A 25245-nucleotide genomic window follows, 5' to 3' on the forward strand; every position below is an offset into this window, starting at 1 on the left:
ACCAGCCACAGGAGGAGCAAGTCATTTAATTTTATTTTGTTTTGCATTATGAACACTTTAGTTTAATTTAAGTTATTTTATGCTTTATGTCATTTAAATTTCAGCTTTTATGTTTCTATTCTTTAAATTACAACATTTTAATTTCAGTAGCATAGTTGTTTGTTTGCTTGAAATTCATGGTGCCGCTAAGCGTAACCTTGCTGAGCTTAGCGCATACCTGTTGCGGCCTTGATTCGGCTAAAGCGCACCTTGTTGCACTAAGCGGAAGTGTTATATTTCTGAGGGCACATTAAGCGAGCTGTATCCCACTAAGTGTCTATCGTCAATTTCAGCAACTTGAATAAATGTAATCTAAGGTGAATTTTGAGTTATTTTCATTACAGATGGCATCGACAAAAAGGAAAACCAAGGCCAGTACAAATGACATCCCTTCACCATCTACTCCAGCGCCTCCGTCTGCATCAACAGGACCAGATGCCCAGAGCTCCCAAATCACAACCACTATGCTGCAAAGCTTATTCCAGGGACAAGTTATTATTATGCAAAGCCTACAGATGGTAGCTTCTCCAGGGTCCATTCTATTAGTGGAGCAGTTCCTTGAGCAGATGGCCTGACCTGGAGCTTAACCCTTGATTGTGAAAACTTGTGGAAGGTTTGTAGCTCAGGCACCTCAATAGGAGAGATCCGACAAGGCTGCTGCTCCTCCTGAGCCTATACCTGTGCAGGTTGAACCAATGCCAACTAGTCCATATTCTCTAGTGGCAGATCCATCTTGTCCCAAACTTGAAGTAGCTCCCCCATCTTCACCTATTGTTATCATCTCTGAAGACTCTACAGAGTCAGCATCTGGAGAAGTTGTTGCTCTCTCTGATTCCCCCATTTTCCATCTGATAGATGAGGAGGATGCTCAGACTCGGAATACCCAGGATCTATCTCTGGACTTTTAAATTCCTGATGATTTTGCTTTTTGGAAATTATTATAACTATTATATTTCAGTACATTGTTTTAGTGATTTTGGCTGATGTCTTTATATACTTGTTTTTTTTTAACAGTTAGTATGCATGTTTTGAAGCATACGAAACAGTTTGACTTGATCATGATGATTATGCAGTGAAACACTTTTATCTTTTTGTGAAATGGGTGTTATAATCTAAGTTTGGATTGAATGCATGATTATGATGAAGATTGTGTTTCTTTTCATAAGTTTGAGCCAGTGTGTATGTGACGCAACCTACCCTTTGGCAGGAGGGCGATGCGAGACTCACGAATGCGTCTTCCAAGGGAGAAAAATGCGCGGAGTCGCCAACAACGTTTATTTGAGGAAAACATCGAAAAAACCAGAAAGGTGTGGTCTACGAACTTTAATTGTGAAAGATTCGGGAGTTGTTTTTACGCACGGGGAAGGTATTAGCACCCCACGCGTCCATCAGAAGGGATGGCAGCCTTTAATCAAGTGTGCAAATATGACTTCAAGATGTTTTATTTTTCCTTTTTTTCATGTCTTTTTTTGTGTTTTTATGCTTTTTATATTTTTTATCTTGGTGTGGTCGACAAGGGTGTTTCCCTCGCTCCTACGTATCCTCAATTGCGATGAGAAAATCAGACCTACGTAGTTCTTTCGGAACTAAACCTTGGTTAAGTTGTTTTTATCTTATTTTCCGCAAGATAGATTTTAATTGAACAAAGGTCATTTCAAGGTGTTTGGACCATTAAAACGATCTTTTGATTTTGAAAGGAGAGAAACATTCAGGTGTTGTACCATTAACGATTTCTTGAGGTGGTCGACAAAAGCGGTAAAGTTACACATTGATTTTATGCTTTTAAACAGTCCATGTCAACCGATAAAAGTAAAGAGGACCATTAAAGGAGTTGGACCTTAAAACGGTTTTTAGTGATTTTTGCGGACAAAGTTAGATTTGTGAGTTGATTTTAGCTTTAGTTTCACTTTGGTTATTAGTCAATTCATTCGAGGAAATTTCCAAAGAAAAACGTCCGATTGATTATTGATTATGTTATTCAAAGATATTTTGATTATTTTATTATTATTTTACCCTTTTTTTGATTTAACCGAGGTTACAGCGTGAACGATCGGTTGGATTTTATTTTAACTATGATTAAACAAGATTACAACACAAATGATCAGTTGAAATTCATTTTATCATTTATTAGGCGAGATAACGGCTTAAATAAACGGTTAAAGCACGTTAAAAGGGGGTATGGAAAACAAACGAAATGAAAATAAAAGCACGCAAAACAAGTAGGGACCACTAAGGGTGCATAAAATGAATTGAAAGATTCAATTTCGGGAACTTACTGGTTGAAGACCGAAGAACGAAGAAGAACGAACAAAGAATGATGAAGAACGGTGAAGAATCTCCACGAAATCGCTCACGAAAACGTCTCGGAAGCACCTCGGCTTGGATTTTTTTCACGGAAACAATTTTTCTCACAAATTTCGAGAGAATTCTCAATACCAAAAGGGCTGGACATCTTTGCTCTACCCTCTTTCCCTTATTTATAGGAGAAAAAAGGGAGGTGGTTGCCGCCCACCTCGCCGAGGTGAGCAGGGTTGCTTCCACCAAAAGGCACCGCCTTCTGTTGGAACCCTCAGGAAAGCCCAAGTGGGCCTGGTTTCTATTTGCACCCCCTTTTCACTAAATACACCCCTTTTTGTGTTTTTTTTATTGATTTTCTTTCCGAAACATTACGGAACTTTACGAATTATGAAACGACACCCATTTTCTTTCCGAAATGTTGTGAAACCTTACGGATTATTCAACGATGCTTGTTTTCCTTCCGGAATGTTGTGAAACTTTACAGATTATGCAACGATGCTTGTTTCGAGGGTTCCAAAGGGAGCAAACAAGGTTCAAGGGCTGACTGCAAGTACTCCCGGACGAAATTAGGATATGATAGTTTCCCCTCTTTACTTATCTTTTATTCGTGATAAAAGGGAAGTAAAGACAAGACACTAATTTCGTTTGAGCGTAACATCACTTGGCCGATGAATATCCCAACCAGCGGAACCTGTCATTCAGAAAGAGAAAAAACGACAGGGGCGTCAGCAGAACTTCAGTGTCTCGAAAGTGACAAGACGGGATAACCATGACGTTTCCACATGCTATCGAACTTGATCGTCCCCGCCTAGCAGAGAAGAATCTCATGCTTCGTCGGGCTTGAATGTCTTTGGATGACGAAAGTAAAAACCTGGAAAAATTTTCAAAATAATGGTAATTGGATGACCAATATCATCCCGATACCATCGTCCTCGTTCGCCTGGGTTGACGAAAGGTGCGGATAACCATACGGTACCCCCGCATGTCATCGGACTCGTTGTCTCTGGATGACAAAAGGTGCAGAAGACGATGTTAGTCTCAGCGTGTCAACGGGCTCATTTGCCTCTGGTTGATGAAAGGTACGGATAACCATAAGGTACCCCCGCATGTCATTGGACTCGCTGTCTCTGGATGACAAAAGGTGCAGAAGACGATGTTACTCTCCGAGTGTCAACGGGCTCATATCCCTCCTGGTTGACAAAAGGTACGGATAACCATACGGTACCCCTGCCTGCCACCTGACTTCCTGGGTCAGAGTTAATAGAAATCGTTCATACGGATAACCGCTTGGGTATCTCTACATGTCACCGGAATCGCTGTCTCTGGATGACAAAAGGTACAGAAGACGACATTAGTCTCTGCGTGTCAACCGGCTCGCTCCCCCCCCCTAGTTGACAAAGGTACAAAACACGATGTTAGTCTCTGCATGTCAACGAGCCCGTTTGCCCCTGGTTGACGAAAGGTACAGATAACCATACGGTACCCCCGTCTGCCACTAGACTTCTCGGGTCAGGGTTAACATAAATTGTTTGTACGGATAATCGCTTGGGTATCTCCGCATGTCACCGGACTCGCCGTCTCTAGATGACAAAAGGTGCAGAAGACGATGTTAGTCTCTGCATGCTACCGGACTCTGAGTCTGACGGATAGCAAATGAGTGTGTGCGGGTTACCGTATAGGGCATCTCCGCGTGCCAACGGACTCACAAAAAGTGCGGCGACCTTGGTCATGTGGCTCCGCTCCCTCGCAAGAACCCGAGCAAGTCAGTCATATCCTCGTCCATATGGGGTTCATCCGTCTCATCGAGGGATTCTGCAGGCTCCTCCCCTGTCTGGGCATCAGGCCAGTCTCCAGGCCATGCGACCTCAGCCCCAAACTGTTCCAGGGTAGGGCATACAAAAGGGGTGGAACCCCGACCCTAATGGTTGAGGCTGAATCGGTAGAGACACTCATGTATCTGCACCTGTCCACGGTGGTTGGCTGCCTTCTGGCGAACCAAATGTTGTAGATACTGCTCCATGCTTAGTGACCCAGCCAAATCGGCCTGCCGAGGTGGTGGCGGTGCGCCCGCGTCCTGATGTGCATCACTTGGCGCCTGCCTAGGCGTGTAGTACTTCTCGATGAAGGCTCGGGTGATCGGCGGTCGGATTACCTTGCTGGGGGTGACATGAACTCTGTAGAACTAGAAGAGGCCCGTGATCAAAGCCGAAAACCCTAGGGCCTTATTGGACTTCTCTGGATCCAAAGGGTGCATAGTAGGCGCCATTCCTGCAAACAAATAAATGGAATCAGCAATCACCTGGGCCACGTGAACGCTCATCTGTGTCAGGATGGCATACATCAATTGACACTTAGGTAGAGGGAGGTCGGAGTTGTGGTCGCTAGGCAAGACATTGCTAAGTAGCAGTGTCATCCATATTTGGGTCAGGGTAGTTATGCTGGTGCGCATGATCTGCACCCGCCTCCCTGCAGCGGTCCGGGCTCAATCCTGCCCCGGTATGCATAGCAGCTGGGCGATGGCTTCCTCATCGAAGCCGTCTGCCTGGCTCCTCCTCTGGCTAAATTCACATTTCTAGTCCTCCTTCAAAATCAGCGGGTCGCCCAAGACTTAATGAGTGGTGCTACAAGTATAGAAAAATATGGGGCAAACCTTTTGTAAAAGTTTGTTAAGTCATGGAAGCCCCAAATTTTTCTTACACTTGGTGGAGCGGGCCACTCAGGAATGACCTTATTCTCTTAGGGTTCATGGGAACCCCTTGATCACAATTTAAAAAATTAAGAAAATTGAAGCAATAAAACATACCTTTTTCTGTATTTTCATGTTGATTATTCCTACCAAAAAGTATGACAAACCTAAGGTGTCCCATATGAGTACCTAAGTTTGTATTGAAACTAAAAAAAAGAACAAACCTACCTAATGAGTCCCTATGTACACAAATCATGAAGATGTTGGGTGCAGGAGTGATTTTACAAAAGAGTGTTGCACCACCCAAAGCATTCATCATACCACCTATTTTAGGGATTTGGTGCCTAATAATACCTATTTTGGGCACCAACAAAGCACTAGGATTTAAGCTCTTGCGAATCAAACCCTCATCCAACAACTCCTTTACTTGAGGAATAAAATCAAGCCTAAAAGGTGTGGCAATGCTAACAAGTATCTTTTTACAAAGGAGAAAATGTGTAGGTTGTTTAAGAGGGGAAATTTCTTTAATATTTGTCTTTATTTCAAGATGTCTTTCCTTCTTAGCTAACCTCTTGGAGGAGACACTTACCTCATTACGCTCCTCCTTAACCATTAAAGGTTGTCCTTCTTCTTGGGGGTAGATCTCTTCACTAGATTCTTCCCCTTTTGCTTCTTCACTTTTACTAGAGGAAGGTGAAGTAGTAGCCTCATCTTGGCTACTATAAATGTCTTGGCCCCTCATAATTATGGTTTTCTTGGTGGGGCATTGATAAGTAATGTGTCCTCCTCCAAGACATTTAAAGCACTTCATGGAGCTAGTCTTCTCTTGCGTACTAGCCTTAAGGGGTCGCTTTTCTATTGTCTTCCCCTTTTCATCTTTGGGCTTAGAAGGTGTCACCCCTAAGATGCCTTGACCTTGGTCTTTCTTTGGATAAGAGTGAGAGCCATAAGATTTTGAAGTAGACTTCCTTTTAAGTTGTTGCTCTACCCTTATTTCCCAATCTAAGTTAGCCTCTACATTGTCCTTCCCATGGAAGTATGAGAGGTTAATGTTTGCCTCTTGAGGATTTCTTTCCTTTTCTCTCCTATGGGAGTGAGGTCTAAGATGTGACCTGTGCCTTCCTTCATAATAGTCACGAAGTTCTTCACTTAGGCTCTTGCAAGAGTTATGACTACTATAGGAGGCATGTTTTTCTTTTCTTAACTCTTTGAGTATTTTCCTTCTTTCTTCTTCCCTTATTTTCTCTTTTTCATCTTGACTTATTTCTTCCACTCTTTTTTTCCCTTTTTCTTTTCTCTCATGTTTTTCTTTCCACAACTTAAGGGATCTCAAATCATATAATATCTTATACAAGGGGTCCTTAGGAGTAGAACCCTCACCATTAACACTAGATGAAGAATTAAGACTCATGTTGGTTCCTAAGTTATGGTTCTTTCTTGTTGGGGGTTTGAAAACAAAAGATAAAAGAAACTATGGTTGAAACTATCCAAAATAAACACTAAAAGAGGTGTGAAAGATAAGGTAAAAAATAATCGGTAAAAGGTAAGCTACCTAGTCGGTTTGACAATGGAGAGTAAAGGAAATAAGCTATGAAAGTAAGCAAGAAATTGAAGTGCAAGAAATGCAAACTAGGCGGATCCTAAGAGTTTTTGGATGACCTCATTTAAGGTTCCCAACAAAACACTCACTATCCTAAGGGAAAATTGCCTAAAATTATTACACACAAATGGAAGTAGGGTGACCTATTGGAGGCTCCCAACTTACTTCTAATGAAAGGCCTTTTTGTTACAAAATTTGAAAGCAAAGCAAATTGCCAATTACAAAATTACAAAAAAAGTCATTAATTGTGGTGGCTATTCTCTCTTTGGTGTTTCACTCAATTTGGAGTGCTTCTTAGTCCAATAGCTCTTAAGGTGGTTGGCCCCTTGCTTCTTGACTCAAATTCTTCAAGGTATGGCACCAATCCTCCTTTCCAATTCCCTATATGGCAACTCACAATCAAGGAAACAAAGAGAGAAGCAATAACCAAAGACCAAGAAATATGAAATGAAATCTAAAACAATATAGTTTTAACAAGACAAATTTTCAAGGATTATTCCACAATTAAAGCAATGAAAAGCACACAAAAGCAAGCTAGGACTCAAAGAGAAACCTAGAATGGATCTAGAGTAGAGTAGAAAAACTAAAAAGAAAAAAGACTCAAGAAACCTCCAGTTTTGGCACTTGTTTTCACAATAATTTTCAATTGAAATTTCATAACTAGGATTGGTATAAAATAGGCACCAATGATAGAGCAAATTTTGAGCCAAAACAACAAGCACACTTTCCTTTCACTTTTTTTTTTCCTGGACACTGATTTTTCTACCAAATTGTGTGATTTTTCTTATTTTTTCCTTTAATCCAAATTGCTTGGTTCTTTTTTTTATAATTTTGGTCCAGATGTCTAGAAACTTCAGTAAAACTTTCATCTCAAAAAACGTAGTGACCAATTCCCAGTAATTTATATAAGTTCGTATGTTCAAGCTGCCAGCACCAGCAATTTCAACCTAGAAATCAAGAGTAGTGTTTATGTTGCTTAAGGCTTGGATAGTTACAATTTGTGTTTGTTTATGCTCAATTATCTTAAATAACAAAATTCAAGAGAGCTTAATACTTATTTTGATTCACAAATCCAGCCACAACTCAGCACCACAACTCAAGTTCATCATTGGCATCATGTAGCAAACTTAGAAAACAAAAAAAAAGTTCAAGAACAAGACTACTTCTAGGAATTGATTTAGAACATGTTATGAACTAAATAACATGCATGAATTAGACTCAAAATTCAAAAGATAGGATAAGAATGACAAGAATACATGAACAAATGTATCTAGAATTCAATAAACAAAATAAAATTCAACACAAACTTAGAACATAATGTGACAATTACTATGACTAAACATGACTCTAAGACAACATGGATTAAGTGATTTACACTTAGATTTTTGTGTTTTTTTTTCTAATCAATATTTTGGAAGAAAATTTAGATCTAAGGTTCAGCACAATAATATTATGAATGAAAAATGATAGAACCTAAAATCAACACAAAAACATGATTCAAGAGTAGATCTACAAAATTTGAACCATAGAAATGCAAGAACAAGTGTAGATCTAAGATTTAATTGATTTTTTTTTTGAATCTACTCTAAACAGCACCAAACCACAAGACAATGGAGGATATACATGGAGAATAAGATGAAGAACAAGGAATTAAAGAGAATTCACCGAACAAAAAGATAGATGAAGCAAAAGAACATCACCTAGATGAAGATGCTCTTGATACCACATGATGTAAGCTCCATTGGAGCTTGTAGGCCTAGGATCTTCTTCATCAATGGATTCCTTTGCTTCTTGGAAGATGAATGGCAGCGGAATGGTGAAAGGAAGAGAGAGAGAGGAGACGCCACTTCAAGGAGAAGATGATTCTAGAAGAAGCTCACTACCATGGCAGGCCATGTATAAGAGCTTGGAGGAAGAAGGAGATGAATGAAGGGAGAGGGAGAGAAGAGCACGAAATTTTGTGCTCTATATGAGCTTTGAAATCTGAAGTTTAATATTCAAATGATCAAAGTTAAAAAAAATGCACAGACATGACCTCTATTTATAGCCTAAGTGTCACACAAAATTGGAGGGAAATTTGAATTTCAATTCGAATTTCACTTGAATTTGAAATTGAATTTGTGGAGCCAAACTTTGGAGCCAAAATTTCACTAATTATGATTAGTGAATTTTAGTTATGGTTCAGCCCACTAATCCAAGATCAATTCCAAGATTCTCCACTAAGTGTGCTTAGGTGTCATGAGGCATGTAAAGTATGAAGGACATGCACAAAGTGTGACTATATGATGTGGCAATGGGGTGTAGTAAGCAAATGCTTACCTCCCCCTCTAAAATTTAACTAGATTGGGCTTCTACCAATTCAATTAAATTTATTTCCCAACACACTGTTGGATCGAGTGGCCTCAGAATAATTAAGAATGGGGGGTTGAATTAATTATTCCTAAAACTTTATCAATTAAAAATTACTCTTTTAAGGCTTTTACTTATGTTGTTAAGAGAATATGAAGTAGAAGAGAAACTTAACAGAAAGTAAAAGCGGAAATTAAATGCACAACGGAAAGTAAAAGAGTAGGGAAGAAGAAAACAAACACACAAGAGTTTTTATACTGGTTCGGCAACAACCCGTGCCTACCTCCAGTCCCCAAGCGACCTGCGGTCCTTGGGATTTCTTTCAACCTTGTAAAAATCCTTTTACAAGCAAAGATCCACAAGGGATGTACCCTCCCTTGTTCTCTTTGAACCTAGTGGATGTACCCTCCACTAGAACTGATCCACAAGAGATGTACCCTCTCTTGTTCTTAGTCAAACCCAAGTAGATGTACCCTCTACTTGTGCCACAAAGGATGTACCCTCCAATGTGTTAAGGCAAAGATCTCAGGCTGTTACACCTTTGATACTTTGTGAATGGGGATACAAAAGAATTCTCAGGAAGTTAAACCTATGAACGCTTTTGTATTAGGGGATGGGAAGAATCAAAAGAATTCTCAGACTGTGTCGTTTTGAATTCTTTGACAAGGGAGAAGGGAGACACAAAAGAATTCAAGCGGTTAGTCCTTCCTTCTTTTGGAAAAGAGAGAAGAGAGACACAAAAAGAATTCAGGCGGATAGTCCTTGGCGAATTCTTTTTGGCAAAGGGAGAAGGGAATGAAAAGATGAATAGCACAAGTTTTCAAGGTTTAGAAAACCAGAAAACTTCATAAAGCTTTTGGTACAAAGAAGAAGAAGAAGTTTCAAAGAGATTCAAAGAGATTCAAGGCTTGTAAATGATTGTATGAGATTGTTTAGAAAGACTTGATTTTTTAAAATGCAAAACAAAGCCTTGCTTTTATAGACTCTTCATGTCTGGTCAAGAAGGCCATTCAGAAGAGTTATAACTTTTAGAAAAACTTAAAACCCATTTGAAAAAGTCAAAACCTTTTTGAAGAGTTACATCTTTAGATTTTTCAGAAACAAACACTGGTAATCGATTACCAAATATGTGTAATCGATTACACAAAGCTTTTGAGTGAAACAATGTGACTCTTCACTTTTAAATTTGAATTTCAACGTTCAAGGACACTGGTAATCGATTACCAAAACATTGTAATCGATTACAGCCTTTTGAAAATATTTGGAACGTTGTAAATTCAGTTTGAAAACATTTTCAAACTCATTTTGCTACTGGTAATCGATTACAGCAATATGGAAATAGATTTCCAGAGAGTAAAAACTCTTTGGTAAAGGTTTTGTCAAAAACTCATGTGCTATTCAAAGTTTTGAAAAACTTTTTAATACTTATTTTGATTGAGTCCTTTCTTTATTCTTGAATCTTGAGTCTTGAATCTTGATTCTTGAGATCTTGAATCTTGAATCTTGATTCTTGATTGTAGGCTTTCTTCTTGATTCTTGAATTCTTCTTGATTCTTGAACTCTTGACTTGTTCTTGATTCACTTGAGATGTTCTTTGATTCACTTGAGTTGTTCTTTGATCTTTTGAGCTTTTTGTTCATCACCTTTGTCATCATCTTTTGTTGTCATCATTGTTATCATCAAAACACCTTTGAATCATTGTTGATTCATCATGAAGCTTTGCTTCCACACACACATCAAATATTCACTTAGTGCATGTGAAATTACAAAACTACCCCTAATACAAAAACTAGTCTAGGGGCCCTAAAATACAAGGGCTTAAAAATCCTATATTTCTAGGGTACCCTACCTACATTATGGAGCCCTAAATACAAGGCCCAAAAATAATGAAACCTTAATCTAATATTTACAAAGATAAGTGGGCTCGTACTTAGCCCATGGACCTGAAATCTACCCTAAGGCTCATAAGAACCCTAGGGCCTTCTCTTGCATCTCTGGCCCAATCCACTTGGAGTTTTCTATCCAATGCCCTTGTGGGGTACGATTGCATCACAGGTCTCCCTCGTTGAATTTGCACGAGCGTACCTTCTTGTCGAAAGTGTTCTTTACCCATCTTTGGTACCGACGCCCGTGGCTCATAGTGGCCAGACGTTTACCTTCTATGAGATTGAGCTGATCGAAACGTGCCTGGGCCCACTCCGACTCCTTTAATCCGGACACCACCAAGATTCTCAATGATGGGACTTCCACCTCAAACGATAGCACGACCTCCATTTCGTATACCAATGAGAATGGCATTTCCCCGGTTGAAGTGCGCACTGAGGTTCAGTAACCATGTAGCGCGAAAGGGAGCATCTCGTGCCAGTCCCTGTACGACACAATCATCTTTTGGATAATCTTCTTGATATTCTTGTTGGCCACCTCCACCGCTCTGTTCATCTTGGGCCTATAGGGTATGGAATTGTGGTGTTGGATCTTAAATTCCTCGCACATTTCCCCCATCATTTTGTTATTCAAGTTGGTGTCGTTGTATGTGATAATCTTCCTCGGAAAACCATACTAGCAGATAATCTCCTTTTTGATGAACCTGACCACCACACTCTTCGTGATGCTAGCGTATGAGGCAGCTTTGACCCACTTGGTGAAGTAATCGATCGCCACCAATATAAAACGATGTCCGTTTGCAGGTTTGGGCTCTACGGCCCCAATCACATCTATTCCCCACATGGAAAAGGGCCACAGTGCGGCCAACACATTCAAAGGCAAGGCGGAGCGATGACATTGTCCGTGAACGTCTGGCATGGAGGCAATAATCGCTCTCCATGGTGAGCCAATAATAGCTCGCCCTTAAGATCTTCCTAGCCAAGGCGTGCCCGTTAGCGTGCGTACCGAAAAAGCCTTCATGGACCTCTCCCAGCATGTGCTCAGCTTCCTTAGCGTTCATGCATCGGAGCAAAACCATGTCATGGTTTCCCTTGTATAGTATGCTTTTGCTTAAGAAGAAACCGGCTGCCAATCTCCTTAACGTCCTCTTGTCATTGTCGGAAGCCTCTGGTTGGTACTCTATGCTTTCAATGTATCGCTTGATGTTGAAATACCAAGGCTTACCATCTCACTCCTCTTCCACTAAACAGCAATGTGCAGGTCTGCCGCGACACCTGAACTCAATGTATCGTAGGTCTCCGTGCGGTGTAAGCTAGAACATGGATGCTAGAGTGGCAAGTGCATCAGCCATTTGGTTTTCCTCTCGGGGAACGTGATGGAAGGAGATCTCATCAAAGAACTCAGCCAATTCCTTGATATAAGTCTGGTAGGGTATTAGTTTGCGATCCCTAGTCTCCCATTCTCCTCTCATCTGGTGAATTACCAGCGCCGAGTCTCTGTACACCTTGAGCAGCTTGACGTTGAAGTTAATTGCTGCCTGGACGCCCAAGGTGGATGCTTCGTATTCAACCATGTTATTGGTGCAATCGAAACCAAGCTTGGCCGTGAAAGCTATGCATTTATTGTTCGGAGAGACCAATGCTGCCCCAACGCCAGGGCCTAGAACGTTAGACGCCCTATCGAACCACACGATCCACTTGTCCCTATCCTTGTCTAGCTTCTCCTTCAAATGAGGCCATGATGTCCTCATCTAGGAACTCGGGATGCATGGGTTGATAATCATTGAGAGGCTGCTAAGCCAAATAGTCTGCCAAAGCGCTCCCCTTTATTGCCTTTTAGGTGGCGTGGACTATGTCGAACTCAGATAGCAAAACCTTCCACCAAGCGATCCGCCCTGTGAGAGTAGGCTTCTCAAAGATGTACTTGACCGGGTCCATCTTGGATACCAGCCAGGTGCTATGGCTCAGCATGTACTGTCTTAAACGGTGGGATGCCCAAACCAAAGCACATCATGTCCTTTCCACCAGAGAGTAGTTCATCTCACAGGCCGTGAACATTTTACTTAAGTAGTAGACGACTCGCTCTCTTTTTCAGGACTCGTCATGCTGCCCCAGCATACACCCCATTGGCTCATCCAAAACCATCATGTACAAGATGAGAGGTCTCCCGGGCACTGGCGGCATAAGCACGGGAGGGTTCATGAGGCACTGTTTGATTTTTCCAAACGCCTCTTGACAGTCCGCGTCCCAGTGGACAGACTGGTTCTTGCGTAAGAGCTTGAACAACAACTCACTGGTAGCTGTGAGCTGCGATATAAACCTGGCAATGTAGTTTAAACGCCCCAGGAAACCTTAGACCTGCTTCTCGGTATGCGTTTCTGGCATCTCAAGTATGGCTTTTACCTTTTCGGGGTCCACCTTTATTCCTCTCTGACTTATGATGAAACCCAACAATATTACTGACTTGGCCCCGAAGGTCCACTTAGCGGGGCTCAACCTCAATTGATACTTCCTAAACCTTTTGAACAACTTCCGCAAGTTGAAGAGGTGTTCCTCCTCAGTTTTAGACTTGGCGATCATGTCGTCTACGTAAAATTCAATTTCTCGGTGCATCATGTCGTGGAACAAAGCCACCATAGCCCTTTAATAGGTCGCCCTGGCGTTCTTGAGCCCAAAGGACATCACCTTATTGCTGAACGTTCCCCACAGAGTGACGAACATTGTCTTTTCCATATCCTCTGGCGCCATTTTTATTTGATTGCAGCCTGAGAAATCGTCCATGAAGGAAAACAAAGCGAAATTGGTTGTGTTATCTATGAGGACATCGATGTGCGGCATAAGGAAATTGTCTTTAGGACTGGCTCGATTTAGGTCCCGATAATCCACACACATTCGTACCTTCCCATCCTTCTTAGGGGCTGGCACAATGTTGGCAACCCATTCCAGGTACCGAGAAATAGCCAAGAAGTCAGCGCCGAATTGTCGCTTTACTTCTTCTTTTATCTTCAGGGACATCTCGGGCTTCATCCTTCTCAGCTTTTGCTTTACCGGGGAACACTCAGGATTTAGAGGTAATCTGTGTTGTACAATGTCTGAATTCAAACCAGGCATATCTTGGTACGACTAGACAAAGGCGTCTTGGTAGTCCCTAAGCAGGGCCAGCAATTCTTCACGGATGAGGGCGGTCATACCCGTGCCTACTTTTGCTTCCTTCTTTTCACTGCCGGTACTTAAGTCTACGAGTTCTGTCTCTTCATGATGTGGCCTCATCTCTCAATCCTCCCGAGCAATTATTCTTTCCAACTCTGGGGGAAGCCCTACATCTTCGTCTTCTTCCTCCTCCATCCGACTCGCTTCTTGCTCGAAATCGACGACCGGGTCCTCGATATTAGTACCTTCGCGGGACTCGTCGTCAGATCTGTATCGTATAAGCATAACAAGGAAATGAACATGCAAATGAATGAGAATAGGTAGAGGCGCAAGAACAGATGAAGAAAGATATTTATATTAACTTCAAGAACAAAAGACATAATGCCTTACAAAAGGAAACCCTAAAGTCTAGGCCCGACCATAGAGTTTTAAAGCTAGAAAGGTTACATTATGCTTGTCGTGTAAACCTCCGGGCGTTCCTCCACCCGCCAATTCCCTAGTTGGAAACCGGGAGGGCATGGTTGTACCAAATCCGATCTCCTCGAGGAGTTTTCATCGCATATCGTGGCGACTTGTCCTTCGCATCTTAAACCCGCACTCATGAAGCTCTTACTGATGTGGCATGGTGGAATCTCTTTGGCTTGCTGTCCTGACTGCGGGCCTTGGCCTTTATTCTTCCTTTCCGAAATGTTTTTCCTTACGTCAGCCTGCGTAGGTTTATAACCTAACCCAAACTTCCCGCGTTTTTTTTCTGACACTTACCAGGGCGGCCCTGCCGCCGTTATTCTTGCCTAAACCCATTTCGGGCTCATAGCCGTGCCCTAACATCACTCGGGCCACCATCATTGCCGTGCCAGACAAGCGGGGCTGCCTAGGGAGGGAATCTATGGAAGCGATGCTTACTACCTCAAAAGATTGGAAAGTCGTTTCCAATGACTCCTCCGTGGATTCCACATACGACATAGAGGAAGAACAACTTACCAGGACATCTTCCTCGCCTGATACTATGACCAAATGTCCTTCCAGAACAACTTTTGGTGGAGTATGGAGGGGACGACTCCTATTGAGTGGATCCATGGACACCCTAAAAGACAACTGTAGGCCGGATTGATATCCATCACTTGGAATGTAACTCGGCAGGTATGAGGCTCTATCTGTACTGGGAGGTTGATCTCTCCCCTCACCTCTCGGCGACTGCCATCGAAGGCATGAACCACCATGGAACTCGGCCTCAAGTGATTAAATGGCAACTTCTCCAACGTGTTCTTGGGCATCACATTCAGGCTTGAGCCATTGTCGATGAGTACTTTGGCCGTAACGTGTTCCATGCATTTGACTGACACATGTAAAGCCCTATTATGTCCTCTCCCCTCGGTGGGGATTTCCTCTTCAGTGAAGGTGAGGTAATTGTTGGCTATGATGTTATTGACGATCCCCTCAAAGCCTTCTATGGAGATGTCTTGGGCTACGTTAGCTTCATTCAAAACTTTTACCAACAAAGCTCGGTGAGGCTCAGAGCTCATGAGCAACTCCAAAAGGGAGACTCTAGCCGGGGTCTTGTTGAGTTGCTCCCTTACTTTGAACTCGCTTTGTTGGATAATGTGGAGGAACTCGCTGGCCTCCTCAAGTGATACCTCTTTCTTGCCGCAGCCTTCTCTCCCCTCGGTAAATTCCTCCGTTGGAACCTCCTCGTCCGGTGTGGGGATCACCTTGACATTCTGTCCTTCGGTCACTTTTGCTTTTCCTTTAGCATTTGCGAGCTGCGTTGGCAGGCCAGGGAGTGCGAACACGCGACCGCTGCGGGTTATGCCGCTAGCCCGGTGATGTTGGTTACTTTGGCCGATAGTGAGCCGACGTCGGTAGCTTCTTCCTTCATACCGCCCGGAGGGGCGTACCTCCACGGAACTGCGTGACTGTTCTTGTAAGCAAACGGAATAGGCCTAACACCCGACACTGCCGAGGGGTGTCGGGGCCTTTGCGAAGCCGTGCCTTTGGTGAAGTGTATTACCAAGGGTTTAGGCCTTTTAGAACCTTCCTTATCTGTCGACTGCATGCGTATATGTTTTTCCTCTTCCCCCTCATTGTTGACCTCAAGATGGCCTTGGTCTATCATTTGTTGTACTAGATCTCTTACCACTGGACACGTTTCCATATCATGCAGTACGCCCGGATGCATTAAACATGAATCCTCTTTGTGTTCGCCGTAGGGAATCATGTCCGCCTTTTGCAAAGCGTCGTAAATAAACCTTCTAGAGATCGTTACGTCCTTCAAAAGTTTGGGCCCGTGCGACCTACTCACCTCGATGGCATTAACAATGTGTATACACCTGAAGGGTGAATGCTGTGAAGATTTTCCCAGACGCCCAAAATGGACTCGGATGAATGCACAAATGGATAAAAGAACATATTCTGGAAACGTTGGGTTGACTAAAATAGAGGAAATGAATCCTGAGCCCTAGCATCACATGACCATAAAAATTTGACACTTGAGTGTCCACATAGGTGCATGCATGACCAGTTTTGCATAAAGTTTCCAAATCATCATTTTTGCATTTGTGTCATGGAAATAATGTGGGGCACCCCTTTTATCCTTGAGCCAAACCAAACCCCAACATGTATCATGTCTAGCCATTCTACAAACCTTGAGCCAAAATCATGACTCACTATAATCCTTACCCTCGGAAGCAAAAAAGGAAAGAAGGAAAATTTCCAATCAAAGTGAAAGCAAAAAGAAAAGAAAGGAAATTCCCAATCAAAGAGTGGGAGAAAGCAAAAAGAAAAGAAAGGAAATTCCCAATCAAAGAGTGGGAGAAAGCAAAAAGAAAAGAAAGAAAATTCCCAACCAAAGAATGGGAGAAAGTAAAAAAAGGAAGGAAAGAAAGTTCTTGATCAAAGAAACTACAAGAAATGTGCAGAAAGGTCTTTTGACCAGACAATATCTGAACAATACAGAATTGTCACCAAATGAACAAAAGAAAGAAAAGGAAACCATGACCTAAAGTGGTCTTCTCCCTTTGATTACCAACCAAAATCCTGTGCGTCGGTGACTTGTTCGCCTCGCGCAAAACCAAAACAGAAAAGGAAAAGGGGCAAAAACACACAAAAGCCGAAAAACCCACCAAAAGAACCCATTCCCAAGGGAAGCCCTATTGATCCATGATCACGCATGTAATTTTTGATTTGATAGGAAATATTTTGCAAAGTCAAGTCATGACATATCTATGGTTCGGAATTAGGATGAAACACTTACTTGTGCGAGATTGATACACTTTGAGTGATTTTCTTCTATTTTTGTCGAACCCAGTGTTTCCTCTAAATGGTCATTTAGAAACGAAATGCTAACATCCAAAATCTCATTTATGGTTATGAGAAAATTTCATCAGCATACTCTCCTTCCCCGGTAGACGCATTGTTTTTCATTCAAAAAGGCATATGCTGCTCTAATCAGTTGGAATATTTGTCTCTTTGCTAAAGCATGTTTGCGTTTTAGTGGAGAAAACACCGAGACTTTTTCAAGTCTCACAAGTTATCCAGAACTACGTAGGTCTGAGTTCCTCATTGGAGGATACGTAGGAGCAAGAGCCTCGCTTTTGTCGACCACACCGCCTTTTGTTGCCATGACCCAAGAGCTGGTAGCCCGCGGAGACACCTTACGGTTATTCGCACCTCGTCATTCAGTGACCCCAAGTGTGATTGACGAGCAGAGGCCAATGTGGTCATCTGCGCCCTTTCCGGAGATGTCAGCATCTTCCGATGGAGACTTTTCAAGTCTCACAAGTTATCTAGAACTACGTAGGTCTGAGTTCCTCATTGGAGGATACGTAGGAGCAAGAGCCTTGCTTTTGTCGGCCGCCCCATAATCTTTGTCATACTGACCCTGAGGTCATGTGACATGCACCCTTGTATCATCCAGAGGCGGCGGGCCCGATGATACGCGGAGATACCTTACGGTTATCCGCACCCTTTTGTCATCCAGAGGCGGCGGGCCCGATGACAAGCAGAGACCAAGTTTGGTCATTCTGCACCCTTGTATCATCCAGAGGCGGCGGGCCCGATGATACGCGGAGATACCTTACGGTTATCCGCACCCTTTTGTCATCCAGAGGCGGCGGGCCCGATGACAAGCAGAGACCAAGTTTGGTCATTCTGCACCCTTGTATCATCCAGAGGCGGCGGGCCCGATGATACGCGGAGATACCTTACGGTTATCCGCACCCTTTTGTCATCTAGAGGCGGCGGTCCGATGACAAGCAGAGACCAAGTTTGGTCATTCTGCACCCTTGTATCATCCAGAGGCGGCGGGCCCGATGATACGCGGAAATACCCGAGTGGTTATCCGTATAAACATTCTTTTGCTATCTGTAAGACAGAACGCTTGATAGCATGCAGAGGCTGACACAGTCTTCTGCACCTTTTGTTCCTCCGGGAACAACAAGTCATTTACATGCGGAAATTTCATGGTCACCCGCGACTCTCGTCAACCGAGAGGAGCGAAATTAGTGTCATACACTGATTTTCGTCCGGGGACCTTTGCTTGATGACATGCGACCATTCTTTGGTCCTTGTGAGGTGCTTGGCATCCATCATTAGGCAATTTGTGAAATTCTAGGAGCGACAAGTCATGGTCACCCACGACTCTCGTCAACCGAGAGGAGCAAAATTAGTGTCATACACTGATTTTCGTCCGGGGACCTTTGCTTGATGACATGCGACCATTCTTTGGTCCTTGTGAGGTGCTTGGCATCCATCATTAGGCAATTTGTGAAATTCTAGGAACGACAAGTCATGGTCACCCGCGACTCTCGTCAACCGAGAGGAGCGAAATTAGTGTCATACACTGATTTTCGTCCGGGGACCTTTGCTTGATGACATGCGACCATTCTTTGGTCCTTGTGAGGTGCTTGGCATCCATCATTAGGCAATTTGTGAAATTCTGGGAACAACAAGTCATTTGCATGTGGAGATTTTATGGTCACCCGCGACTCTCGTCAAAACGAGAGAAACGAAATTAGTGTCTTATCTTTACTTTCCTTTTATCTCCAATAAAAGACAAGTAAAGAGGGGCAACTGTCATACCCTAATTTCGTCCGGGGACCTTTGCTTGATGACATGCGACCTTTCTTTGTTCCTTGTGAGGTGCTTAGCATCCATCATTAGGCAATGTGTGAAATTCCAGGACATGCCGAAAAACCAAAAAAATATTGATGCACAATCCGTAAGTTTCCGTGACACACCGGAAATCAAATGGAAGCATCGTTGCATAATTAAGTGAGGTTCCGTAACATTCCGTAAGTCAAAAGGGGGATGATTAGGTAATCCGCAAGGTTCCGTAACATTACGGAAAGAAAACAAGTATCGTTACGAAATTCGTAAGTTTCCGTAACTTTACGAAAAAAGAATCACCAAAAAAACAGCAGAGGGGGGTGTACTTAGTAAAAATGGGGGTGCAAATAGCACCCAGGCCCACTTGGGCCCTCCAGAATATTCCTCCAGAAGGTTGTTGCTTCTGGAGGAAGCAACCTGGCTCGCCTGGGCGAGCTGAGCTCGCCTGGGCGAGCTGGGCGGCAACCACCTCCCCTATTTTGCTATAAATAGGGGAGGAAGTGAAAAAGAAAAGGGTTCAGCCCCTTTGGCACTTCTCTCTCTTTCGAATTTGCTTGGAAAAATTGTTTTCGTGAAGAAAATCTAAGCTGAGGCGCTTCCGAAACGTTTCCGTAACGTTTTCCGTGAGGAATTTCGCAAAGGTTTCAACCGTTCTTCGACGTTCTTCATTCGTTCTTCATCGTTCTTCGATCTTCAACGGGTAAGTACCTCGAACCAAGCTTTTCAATTCATTCTATGCACCCATGGTGGTCCACATTGTGTTTCGTGCATTTTTTTATTCTCATTTTGTTTACTTTTTATACCCCCTCTTGACGTGCTTAAGCCATTTTACTTAAGTCATTTCTCGCTTAACTTAAAAATAAAATAAATTTCCACCGAACGTTTGAATTGTATTATCCGTTAACTTCGGTTAAAATAAATTCCGACCGTTCGGTCGTGCCGTAACCACGTTGGAAATCAAAAAAGAGGTAAAAATAATATAATAATAAAAAAAACATCTTTTAGTAAAATAAAGCGGAAAATCAATCGGACGTTTTCTCTTTGGGATTTCTCATTCTTAATCGAATTGATTAATAACTAAAGTGAAACTAAGGCTAAAATCAACTCGCCTAGTCAAGCTCGTCCACAAAAATAGGCTTTTGAAGTTTTTCATTTCAATTTCTCACTAAGTAAAATGGATCATTTTTAAGGTCCAACGCCTTAAAATGATCACCTCTTAAAGTAAAAAAGAATCACTTGATAAGCAAGAACTACGTAGGTCTGATTTCCTCATCGCAATTGAGGATACGTAGGAGCAAAAGCCCCGCTTTTGTCGACCACCCCAAGAGATCGTTAATGGTCCAATGCCTTAACGTTTCTCTCCTTTCAAAAACAAGAGATCGTTAATGGTCCAATGCTTTAACGTTTCTCTCCTTTCAAAAACAAGAGATCGTTAATGGTCCAACGCCTTAACGTTTCTCATCTTTCAAAATCAAAAGACCGTTTAATGGTCCAACACCTTAAATGACCTTTTGTTCAATAAAAACATACTTTGCAAAAAAGACAAAAACAACTTAACCAAACACTTTGTTCTGAAAGAACTACGTAGGTCTGATTTCCTCATCGCAATTGAGGAATACGTAGGAGCAAAGGGAAACACCCTTGTCGACCACAAAAAGGAAAAATATAAAAAGGATATAAGGACATAAAAGGGAACGTAAAAATCAAGGTCATGTTTGCACATTCGATTAAAGGCTGCCGTCCCTTGGGACGGACGTGTGGGGTGCTAATACCTTCCCCGTGCGTAAATACAACTCCCGAACCTTTCACTTAAAAGTTCGTAGATCGCGTCTTTTCCGGTTTTTCCGACATTTTCCTCAAATAAACGTTGGTGGCGACTCCGCGCGTATTCCTTTCGTGGAACACGCATACCACGAGTCACGCGTCGCCCTCCCGCCGAAGGGTAGGTTGCGACAACCGGGTTGAACCAAGCTCATGTTTTTACGAAAAGGTTCATCAAGTCATGTTGAAGTATGGAAGTAACCATCTTGCAAAAAATTGGGGCGAAAGATGAATCGAGTTACATCGCTGCTCCATCTACTGCCAAACACATTTAGGACTGTTGATGTCCCTGTTACTTCCAGTTTCACTTTGACCACGATGTCATGGACCATGTTGAAAATCTAAATTGATTTAACTCGATCTCCTGCATAAAAATTCACAATACTTCAACTATGTATCATTCGTATACATCCATGCTTTTCATTGGTTGCATTGCTCATTGCATTCTTTCCTTGAAAAAAAAATGAACTTAATCATTTTTATCAAAAAGGAAAGAACACGTTTTACGGTGCCCTTACCGAACCCGTGATAGAGCTAGAGTAATAGGTGAAGTAGAGGAGGTGCAAGAGCAGATGAAGGCCGACACAAAGGCCTTGAAAGAGAAAATGGCCACAATGATGGAGGCCATGATGAGCATAAAGGAGATAATGGAGGTCAATGTGGCTGCAATAGCCGCTACCAGCACCATTGCTGAGGTGGACCTGACCCCCCATATGGCTTCAACCAAATGAATCTTCCAACCTCAAATATGGTAGGCAAAGATTTGGGAAGTATGCGCGGCCCCCATTATGTGCAAATTCAAAACAAGCACGCCTTCCCGTCATATGGCTTGCCTCCCAACTATACACCACCCAATGTGGCGTACACTCCTGCTGAGGATGTCAATAACTCCACCCCCATACCCATTGAGAGCTGACAACCCCAAACTGATCATGCACATGTCTCTCAAACCGTGGGGGAGACACATGAAATTCCCCACCACAATCTAGCTGACTTCGAGCCTTGCCTCGGATATGCCATTAAAGGGCAAACAATTGGTGGTATACCCCTGCAAAACACTTTGGAGGGCCCTCAATTCCGCCCCTAACCACAACCCATGCATTCCACAGTAGGTAAAATCCCTCCTATCATGGAAGGAATGGGAAAAGTTGGATCATCTAGAGGAAAGGCTTAGGGTCGTTGAAGGAGGCAGAGATTATGCCTTTATTGAAGTAGAAGAGTTGTTCCTAGTACCCAAACATGGTCATTCCCAAGTTCAAGGTGCCGGACTTTGACAAGTACAAGGGGACTACTTGCCCCAAGAACTATCTAAAGATGTATTGTCGGAAGATGGGGGCATAAGCAAAAGATGAGGAACTGCTGATACATTTCTTCCAAGAAAGTCGTACTGGGGTAGCTGTTACCTGGTACGCTAACTTGGAGCCTTCCCGAGTCCATTCTAGGAAGGACATAATGGTTGCCTTCGTTAGGCAATATCAGTACAATTTTGATATGGTTCCGGATAGGATGCAACTACAGAACATGAGCAAAAAGGGGCACAGACCAAAGGTGGAGAGACCTGGCAGCCCAAGTGGCACCCTCAATGACGAAAAAAAAATGAGGACAATGATAGTAGACACATTACCAGTATTCTACTATGAAAGGATGGTGAGCTATACACCTTCAAGCTTTGCGGATTTGGTCTTCGCCAGGTAAAGGATCAAAGCGGGTTTGAAAAGAGGCAAATTTAATCATCTTGCTTAGACGAATGAGAAAATTGGGGCAAAGGAAGAGGGTGAGAATGAAGGAGAAGCCCATGCTGCAACTGTCGTTCCTAAATAGAAAATCCCCTACCAGCTCAACAAACATCATTACTCAGCCAATATCGAACCTTCTCATTCCCCACCACCCAATTATCCATAAAGGCCATCCCTAAATCAACCACAAAGCCTGTCTACCACACAACCAATGCTAAACACCACCTTTAGCATGAACCAAAACACCAACCAAAAAGGAATTTTGCAACAAAAAGCCTATAGGATTCACCCCAAATTCCAGTGTCATATGCTAAACTTGCTCTTATATCTATTCGATAATTCAATGATAGCCATAACCCCTGCTTGGTTTCCTCAACCTCCATTTTTCTAAGGATACGACTTGAACACAACATGTGCATATCATGGAGGTGCCCTAGGGAATTCCATTGAGCACTGTATGACCCTGAAGCATAAGGTGTAAAGTCTAATTGATGCGGGCCGGCTGAAATTTGAGGAAAATTGCGTCTAAATGCTAACATTGACAAGCGACACCACACATGGGGCAATTTTGAAAGCTGTTGTTAGATGTCTCTAATGACTCATCAGGATTTTTAAGTCTATGCCATTATTGTAAACCATAGTTACAATGCTAAATAAAATGGATAAGTCTGACATCTTTGTCCCTCATCCTCTCGTAATTACATCTTTGCTTCCACTGGAATGTGGGTGCAAGCCATTGGTTTGTTTGCTCGAGCGACATGCACTCCTGAGTGCTGACTTCCAAGACCGTTCAATCAGAGATTACTCATCTTGCACATTGGTGGGGGTGCCATAAAACAAAGAGTAAAGTTCAAAACAAATAAGTTTCAAAATAAAAAAAAAGGGTTCAAAAAGAAAAAGAAAAAAAAGCATTTGATTGACTGTATTTCCAGAACATTCATGTGAACTCATTTTATCATTCCGGAAAGTTTTTCTTTTAGAGAGAAGTGAGTTATCAAGAATAGGATGTGGGATAAATGGCCTCAGTTATCTTAAGAAAGGAGGTGGGGGGGGGCGAATTACGATACAAAGACTATTCCCCAATTAAACTTTCACTCTTCTTTTGTTTTTTTGGATTAATAATGCACCCTTAACATGAATTACTCAAAAGAAAATTCAAAATAAACTTCTTTAAAGCAAAAGATAAATAGAAATAAATAAAAGAAGTTTAAGGGAAAAGAGGAATGCAAACTTGATTTATACTAGTTCGGCCACTTCCCATGCCTACGTCCAGTCCTCAAGCAACCCACTTGAGATTTTCCACTCTCTTTGTAAAACTCCTTTTACAAAGTCTGAACCACACAGGGACAACCCTTCCCTTGTGTTCAGGAATCCTCTACAACAAGAGACCCACGGTCTCTTTATCCTTTTTCAGAAATAAGAAGAAGAGAAGAAGAGATCTCTCTTAAAAGAGATAGATTGTACAATGAAGATCAATCAAAATTCCTTATTAAATATGCAAGTGGTTGACCAAGGAATCTTTTGAGAGGATAAAACTTTTTGGGCAATGAAAACTCTCTTTAAATTCATGTTTCCAAGTCACATATAAATAGACCTTTGATGGCCATTCATAAACCATTTGAATAGATGTGACTCTGGAAATTATATTCTGAAAATCCCCTCTGGTAATCAATTACAAGACTTGTGTAATCGAACGAAATAAGTGTCTTATCTTTACTTCGCTTTTATCTCCAATAAAAGATAAGTAAAGAGGGGCAACGGTCATACCCTAATTTCATCCGGGGACCATTGTTTGGTCACATGCAACCTTCGCTTGACCGCTTTGACGTACTTAACACCCATCGTTAGGCAATCCATGAAGTTCCGCGACATGCCGAAAGTCAAAAGGAAGCATTGTTGCGCAGTCCGTAAAGTTCCGCAACATGCCGGAAGTTGAAAGGAAGCATTGTTGCGCAATCCGTAAAGTTCCGCAACATTCCAGAAGTCAAAAAGGGCATTTTTGCGTAATCCGTAAAGTTTCACGACATTCCAGAAAAGAAAATAAGTGTCATTACGTAATCCGCAAAGTTCCGTAACATTATGGAAAAGGAATCAGCAAAAAAAATCAAAAGGGGGTGTATTTAGTAAAAAGGGGTATGCAAATAGCAACCAGGCCCACTTGGGCCTCCAGGGGGTTCCAACTGAAGGCAGTGCCTTTTGGTGGAAGCAACTCAGCTCGCCTGGGCGAGTTGGGCGGCAACCACCTCCCTCTTTTTGCCTATAAATAGGGGAAAGAGGGCAAAGTAATTTTGTTCAGCCCTTCTAGTATTTAGGATTCTCTTTAAATTAGTGAGAAAAATTGTTTCCGTGAAGAAAATCCAAGCCGAGGCGCTTCCGTAATGCTTCCGAGACATTTTCGTGAGCGATTTCGTGAAGATTCTTCACCGTTCTTCATCGTTCTTCGTCGTTCTTCGGTCTTCAACCGGTAAGTTCCCGAAATCGAATCTTTCAATTCATTCTATGCACCCTTAGTGGTCCCCACTTGTTCCACGTGCTTTTTTTTTATTTCGTTTGTTTTCCGTACCCCCTTTTGACGTGCTT

This window comes from Glycine max, chromosome 20 (genome assembly GCF_000004515.6).
Source record: "Glycine max cultivar Williams 82 chromosome 20, Glycine_max_v4.0, whole genome shotgun sequence".
NCBI lineage: Eukaryota > Viridiplantae > Streptophyta > Magnoliopsida > Fabales > Fabaceae > Glycine > Glycine max.